At 38.3% G+C, this 8,200-nt stretch overlaps 1 pseudogene; it reads right to left on the bottom strand.

Annotated features, from left to right (window-relative positions):
* Window positions 1-223: 223 nt before the first annotated feature.
* LOC101420585 (U2 small nuclear ribonucleoprotein B''-like) lies at window positions 224-1,108 on the bottom strand (annotated as a pseudogene).
* Window positions 1,109-8,200: the final 7,092 nt, after the last annotated feature.

Raw genomic sequence — 8,200 nt, 5'->3', positions numbered from 1 at the left:
TGTGCCTAAGAGTTACCTCCTGAGAGCCTCCGTGTTGCTCAAATGTGGCCAGTCTCGAAGCCAAACTGAGTATGTAAATGTGTTGACCAGATACTTTTTAAAGTCCTTCACAAAAATTTTGTTTTCACTATGTCTCCATCCCCTACTATTAAAAATGGCCTGACCAATGTTATCAAAACAAGCACTATAACACCGAGTCCTTTAAAGAGCAATGTCCTAAACGTTATTTCTTGGCATAGATGATTTTCATGGCATGAGATGGTGTCATCTTAAAACCTTGTAAAACATCCCTGGGAGCTCCAGCCTGTCCATCATTTTCAAATTCAACAAAAGCAACGTTATTTCTTTCAGGTACCAAATGGACTTCCTTGAAACCAGGGAACTGATTAAACAATATGTATAACAGTATTTCGTTAGTCTCTTCTGGTAAGTTATTAAGGAATAAAATATAGTTTGGAGGATAATCAGGAACCTGAGGATTTGGTGTTGTATTTTCTTGGGTGTTAGCTGAATTTGGTGTTACCTGATCAGGCTTTTTGTTTGCAGTTGTTGCAGTATCTTTCATAGTTTTGGATTTTTTCTTTTCTTTGTCAGCAAACATGCCACATATTTTAGATATTTTATCAGAATCTGTTTTTGCCTACTGGGTTCACATTGGTTTATCATAAAATGGAAATCCTTGTAACTGACTCAAGGTTTTGTGAATGAGTCCAATTCCTTAAATATAATGAAGGCCTGCCCCCTCATCTTCACAGTGTTTTTTTTTTTTTGCAGGTACTGACTATCCTTATGCATTTCTTTTTTTTTTTAATTTTTAATTTTTTTGAAGATAGATAGATCACAGAAAATGTTATATTAAAAAAAAAAGAGGTTCCCATATATCCCACATCCCACACCCCCACTCCTTGCACATCAACAACTTCTTTCATCATTGTGACACATTCATTGCATTTGGTAAATCTTTATAGTCTTTAAAGCTACAATATCTACACACGTGGCCAAACTGAGAAAACAGGGCATAATGTTGAATTTAATCTTCTCAATTCTTCTTTTTCAATTTTGTCATTATATTGTTGGTATCAATTGTATGATTTGATCTGATATCCATGTTTTGGGTTAAATTGCCCAAATAAGCTAAGGCCTTTGCTGTCCTGCTATTATCTTTTATAAGTATTAGCCCCCAGTTTTTTAAAAATAACTGCTTACACTCCTAACTGTGTCAACTCACCAGAAGACCTAATTGTCACAGATGACTTCAGAGAAAAATAGAGGGAATATTTTCATTTATTCAGTTAATATGTATTGACTGTCAACAATAGCCAAAAACTATGGTAAACTCCAGGTATATCAGTAAACAAATTCCTTTTCCCATGAAGCTTACAGTCAAGTGGAAATGGCATTAAACTAATCATTACACAAAAGCATTGGGCCCACCAAATAATTGAGCAAATAATCACAATTGCTATATTTAGAAAAAAATACAAGGAAAAGGGAAAAGGGAAAGCTAGATAGGGAAAACTGAATATCAGAGAATGTTGGGTATCAGTGATGCATTAAAACCTATCATTTCCCATGCTAATTAAATTCTTCATTTAGGGTTCTGGTTCTGGAAATCTTCGGATTCCTTTCCCAAGTACAGGGTGGGGAAGACCTGAGTTCGTATAACTACATGTGAAAAATATGTGGGGAAAAGCAGAAGATTAACTTGAGCTAGCTACTTAAAACAAAACAACAAACAAACAAAACTAACTTAAAGAAGGAGCCCATTGCCAGGAGCATAGTGAATCAATGGCAGTAATTGTCACCCTGCTCCCTGCACTGGACAGGCACCATCTAGAATCTTGTGTGAATTCTGGGGTCTACATTTTAGGAAGGAGAGAAGCAAATGAGAGTATGCTCAGAGGAAGCAAAAAATATGGATAGAAAGTCTTGAATAAATAAGGCACAAGGGCCTAAGGATGTTCATCTAGGTGCAGACAAGATTAGAATGAGTCATTACATTCATCTTTAAGTAAAAGACTGTCCTATGCAATTTAAAAAAATCAAGTTAGCTTGGTTCTGATTTCTCCCAAGGGTAGAAGAACTTGGAACAATGAGTAGGGAAGGAGGTTACAGTTCAGCATAAAAAAGACCTTATAAAAATTCACATTCCAAGAGCTAGAAATGTCTCTGCATTAAATAAACTCATTCAAGAAGCAATGAGCCTTCCCACCTATGAAGAGAGCACAGCTCTGTAGTGAGGCTTCTGCATGTGACATGTTGTACTATGTTTTCAAATATTGGAGCATATATGCATATAAAATATCCTTAGGCGCCTGTAAGAGAATTCTGTGTTAGACAGGACTCCATATAAGACATAGAAAGGTGAGGATTGGACTTAATTGGATTTGCATGCTCTGCCTATCCATACTCAAATACATGTCTTCCCAGAACGCCATGCTATCCAAATAAAACACCTCAAAATCATGGGAGGAAATGGACTAATAGAGAGGAAAGAGAAAACTATCTTTTATGGAGTCTCTACTATGGGCAAAGAGGCATATAAAGTACTGTACAGTGTTTTCTCATTCACTTGTCACAATGACCTTGTAATATAAACATTTTAAAAATCAATTAATTTTATTTTGAAAGGAGTTTTAGATTACATAAATACTACAGAGAAAATATAAACATTTTTTAATCCCAACTAACACCTGAGGAAAATAAGAAATTGTGAGGTTAGAAGACTTCTCTAAGATCACATACCTCATTAGTCAAAGGTAGAACTTGAACACAAGACAGAGTTCAGAGCTGTTATTCTTTCCACTGCTCCATGTACAGGAAAAACATCTCAGGAAGAGGAATACCATATGAAAAATACATAGGGATGAGAATTAGTTAGTTATATGGGACTTCCAATTGTAAGTAGGTGCTTTTTTGTTTTTTTCTTTTGTTTTATTTTTACTCTGTTGGGGAGTACCAAGCTGTAAGCTGAAGGAAGCACTTTAGAGGGTACTGTTTAAGAGCATGGGATCTGGGTTTCAGTTCCTAATCTGGCACTTACCAGCTGTGTGACCATGGACAAATTATTTAGCCTCTATTATGCAAAAATGCTTATACCTGGTAGATAATAAAGGTAAAATACATAATGTCTATTATTATTAGCAAGTATTAAGATTGTAGAGTCTATTGCTAGATCTAAAAGGCCAAATTAGGGAAAATGAGGGAGTTTAAATTTGATATCCTGGACAACAGATGTATCTCAGAAATAAGATTTCAGCTAGACTGATTGGGAGGCAAAAATGTCCTAACCCTTTGCCCTGATCACAATCTCTCTCCTCTCCTGAACATTTGCCACATAGATGTCATGGTCCTTTTGAAACTCAATTTTGATGAAGTTCTTCTTTTCTTTAAAAGTTTTAAATCATCCCCCATTTGTTATAGCTTTTTTAACTTCTGTGGACTTGAAAGTCAGCATATTTCAAGTCTCTGCCCACAGGATTTTTAACCCAGTAGAGTCAACTGAATCTGGTGCCCCAGAGAGCTCATTTTTGAGCATGTTTTTTGCAATAAACTCTAAGCTCATTGAATCAACATTCAAAACTCTCCATAACCTGGCTCTGGCTACCTTTCCAGCCATACTCTTGACTTTGTTTATAGCTCCTTCATATATTCTGTGCTTTTTCTGTACCTCTTTTTCCTAGTATACCTTTCTCCTTCCTTCTATACTCAGCCCATCCTTTGACAAGCACCTGCCCAAGCCTACCTAATTGTATCAGTTATCAATTGCTGCATAACAAATTATCCTCAAACTTAGTAGTTTAAAGCAATGATGATAATTTATTATTTCTTATAGTTTGTGTGCGTCAGGACTTTGAGAGTGGCTGGTTGAGCAGCTCTGGCTTAGGGGTGTCTCAAGGGTTACAGTCAGATGCTAGTTGGAGATATTCAAAGGTTTAACCGGGCCACAGGAACCATTTCTAAAGTGCTACAATCACTTGGTTAACAAGTTGGCAGCCAGCCTCTCTCTCCATGGCCCTCTCCATAGAGTTGCCTGAATTTTCACAGCATGGTGTCTGGCTTTGCTGAGAGTGAGTAATATAAGATACCAAAACCAATGCTACAATGTCTCTAATCATCTAGCTTTAGAAGCCATACATCACTGTTCTGCAGTATTCTGTTAGTCACATGGGTCCCCTCTGATTCACTGTGAGAGGAGACTACACCAAGAAGTGAACACCAGGAGGTGAGGATTGTTGGTGGCCATATTGGAGGTTGGCTACCATCACCCTTTACCATTCAGGTGCTATTTCCTCTGGGAAACCTTCCTTGAATTTTCCAAATTATGTAACTGCCCTCCTTTGTACTCCTGTTACATATATCCTGTGCATAGGTCCACTATTAAATGTATGCATAGTATTATAATTACCTGTTTATGCATCTGACTTTTTCATTAGGTGGTTTACCTTGTGAGTAGGGATCATACCTTACTGTCTTTGTACTTCCTGTATTTCTCAAGGATTAATGAAGGAAGGAGCAGGGTAAGTTAAAGATGAAAGGAACAAGCTTGAACAATTTTCTTTAGTTGTCATAAGGCTCTGTAACATGTAAGAGTTACATTTCAGTACATTAGCAGATGGTTAACAATGATAAAAATCTTCCCAGAGGCAGTTGGAGAAGAGCAGGAAGAATTAGAAAAGTTTTCAACCACAATTACACAATTTTTGAAAAAAGTATATCAACTTTGACATCTTTCAATTTGCACACCTCTCACAATCATGTCTAGTCATATATGGACCTAATTTTATTTTCTGTGTTCTTTCTGGTATTTTACTTACATACTCTGGCTCACAAAGAGTGGGTATGGAAGGTTATAAGAGGAATGTGGTCATGGAGATGGCAGAGGACAAAAGTTCTCAATGCCAAAAAAATCCCTAAAATGTTTCATGGATTCTTTCAGTTCAAATCTTTCCATCCTGGGAAGTCCATATATACTGAAAAGTTTTTTCTTTTGACAAGATTCTTCACTGAAAGAGAATAGTATACATAAAGATACTAGTGAAACTTCATCTTTTTAATGACACCATTGCTGCTCTATACTGAAAGAGTCTCCTTTGTTTTTTCCAACGAAATTCTTACTTTGCTTTCTTATAATTGTTTGTTTGTGTTATGACTTCTTAGGACTAGGAAAGAATCAAGTCTTACTTATCTTTATGTATATATCATGTTGCCTAATACCTAATATATACTAAGTGAATTAAACTATATATTCAAAGTAATCCCATTTAAGATTCTACATTGGCAGATACCCCCTCTCCTCACCATTCATGAAGCTTATTGAAATCTTATTCAGAAGCTGTGAGTTAATAATCGCTATTAACCTGTCATAATTACAATAAAATTAAATGAAAGCAATTTTAGGAGAGCTTCTTCAACATGTTTATGGTGTATGCAGAATTCTCTGACATCATCTGACAATTACCTTTTGCCCACAATTCCCTTCTGCTGAGAATCTCAGGACTTAGGCTTAATTTTGTAATCTAGTATCAGGTAAAGTGGGAAAGGCCTGCCTCTCGTCTTCAGGAGAGGGTGTTGTAAGAAAGAAATCTCCTTCTGGAAGAAAAAAATGCTCACCCAATTGTGGAGAAGAAAATAATTTATTCTCAATCTTGCAAGAAGGGACACACAGCCTGGTAACGTGGCTGGTGCTCAAACAAATAAAAATGACATAATTTCTATCCCTAGCCTAGCATGTAAGCCCTTCCTCTGTTTCTCCATAGATTGGATACTTCAGAGGTTACAGCCTATCCAAGAAGTTTAACTTTCCCATGCAAGTTTCCCAGTTCTTGATTAATGGCTTCCCCCATCACATTCCAACCATTTTAGCTTTTACCTGCTCCTTTTGCCAAATAAGATATGGAATTTAGCGCTGAGTTGGTATTGATTTAGTTCTTTCATGTGCATCCTTTTTACTGGCGATAGGACTGGCTTAAGCTGATTTCCTTTGTTCCTGCTTAACCCGGGAGTGGGAGACTGAAGCAGTAGTTTGCCAGGTTACATTAATTAATATTTTATTTCTTTATGTGAAAATTAAATTAATCTCCATTTCCTACAAGTGCCAATCAGCAAACTTTCCCTGAGTACTTCCTTGGTGTCAAGGACTGTCTTAAAGCACAGGGATAGCAAAATAATTAAGACTATCTCTACCTTCTAGAAGGTAGCTGAGCTTCTGTAAAACTTCTGGAGACTGAAGAGAGGCCACTGTAGTGAACACTGTGATACAATGCCCAGATTTCCCTCCCCATCTGTTTCAGGATTGATACACAAATTCTCCTAGCTACTGAGAGGTTGTGGTTGATAGCTTGGGACTGAGACTCCTTGGGAGATTTATCTAGGCCTGAAAGGAAGTGCCTCACCCCTTCCTCCCCTTCCCTGGGGGCAGCCTATATTCAGAGACTAGTTGATATGGAAATATAAAGGTCTGCCTCCCAGGTCCTGATCTGAAACAACTCTGAAGGGCTATTCCTGCTTCAGAGCTTCCAGTAGGATGTTGTGACTGTTTTGTAGTTCAAATTCTCCCTCTCCTCTGCTCTGCTCCTTTTACTCCCTCATAACTGTCAATATTGAGAGAGTTCCCTAATAAACAGTAGAGTCTGCTTCCCTGTGAACCTGATGTATAATAGTCATATATTAGGGTGCTTGCTGTTGTATATAACCCCATGAAGATGTGTCAGTGTTATGTTTCATTTTTAAGTTTTGAATATATGCATTTCACAAAGGGAATCTAGCTTTAGTCAAGAATTTTGGGTAGCACTAATAAAGCATAAACATTTAGTCTAACTGAGACAGTAGAAATATAATTTACTTGTTTTATATCTATCATACTTGCCTAGAATTCAGTACTTGAACTCAGTACTTATAGAGTGATTGTGGATTATTTCAATGTATTGGCACTAAGGGAATTTCATTCTCTTCTACTTGCAACAGTTACCTTAAAAAAGGGAAAATGAAACTCTAGTTTAACCTCTGAAGAAACTTCTAGGTAACACACTCATACAGTATATGCCTAAGTGTGATAATAAAGCAATGTTTTCAGTTTTCAAGAGGAGTTTTCTTATAATTTATCTCCATAGTGAAGCTGGATAGTAAGATAGGGAATCAACAGATGGATCTGGAACCTGGCAAGAAGTCTGCATGGACATGAATAACCCCAAAATGGCTGCTGGAAGACCCTCCCCAAGATTCCTCTGGAAACTAGGAGAAGCCCTGGATATTCCCAAGGACTTTATCATTGGGCCCTCATGGGGGATTGATGGGTGAGGTAATAAATCAAAACAATAAACACCTGGACTCCTCCTATGTCATTAGCAAAGGAGTGGAATAATTAACAGTTCAAGAAGCAGGCCCGAGGCCTGAACGCTCTCTCTCACCTTTGGACCCCTGTTCCTGCCTTCTGTGCCCTGCTCTCGCCATTTTTCCCTGCCATGGCTGCCATGCAAGTAAAATGTAGGCATTTATAATCTATAATGGGGAATTGTAGTCTATAAATCAGCTCACTTTATCACCTTTCAGCTCATGCCTCTTCACTGGGACCCATGGTCTGTTATTTTCTCCCATTTCTCATCCCTCTCTACCTAAATAAATTACTGGCCTGACTCACCCAACCATGCTCTTTTTTTTTTTTTTTAATTTCTCTCCATCCCCCCCCACAGTTGTCTGCTCTCTGTGTCCATTTGCTGTGTATTCTTCTGTGTCCTCTTGTATTCTCGTCAGCGGCACCAGCAATCTGTGTCTTTTTATTAAGTCATCTTGCTGCATTAGTTCTCCATGTGTGCGGCCCCACTCCTGGGCAGATTCCACTTTTTTCGCGTGGGGTGGCTCTCCTTATGGGGCACAGTCCTACACAGGGGACACCCCTGCATGGCACAGCACTCCTTATGTGCATCAGCACTGCACATGGGTCAGCTTCACCACATGGGTCAGGTGGCCCTGGGTTTGAACCTTGGACCTCCCATGTGGTAGGCAGATGCTCTATCCATTGAGCCAAATCTGCTTCTCCCGATGTGCTCTTGAAATTCATTTCTGCAGCATAGTCAAGAACCTAGGGAGGCAGGGCAAGATGGTGTCTGAGTTAGTGCACCCTTATCATCTCTCCTGCAAAAAACTGACTGCATGGGGACAGAATCCTGCCTGAGTGAACAGTTTTGGGAACCCACAAAGC

This window comes from Dasypus novemcinctus, chromosome 10, assembly GCF_030445035.2.
Source record: "Dasypus novemcinctus isolate mDasNov1 chromosome 10, mDasNov1.1.hap2, whole genome shotgun sequence".
Classification (NCBI taxonomy): domain Eukaryota; kingdom Metazoa; phylum Chordata; class Mammalia; order Cingulata; family Dasypodidae; genus Dasypus; species Dasypus novemcinctus.
The sequence above is the reverse complement of the archived record's forward strand: the minus strand, read 5'-3'. Positions and strand labels throughout refer to the sequence as shown.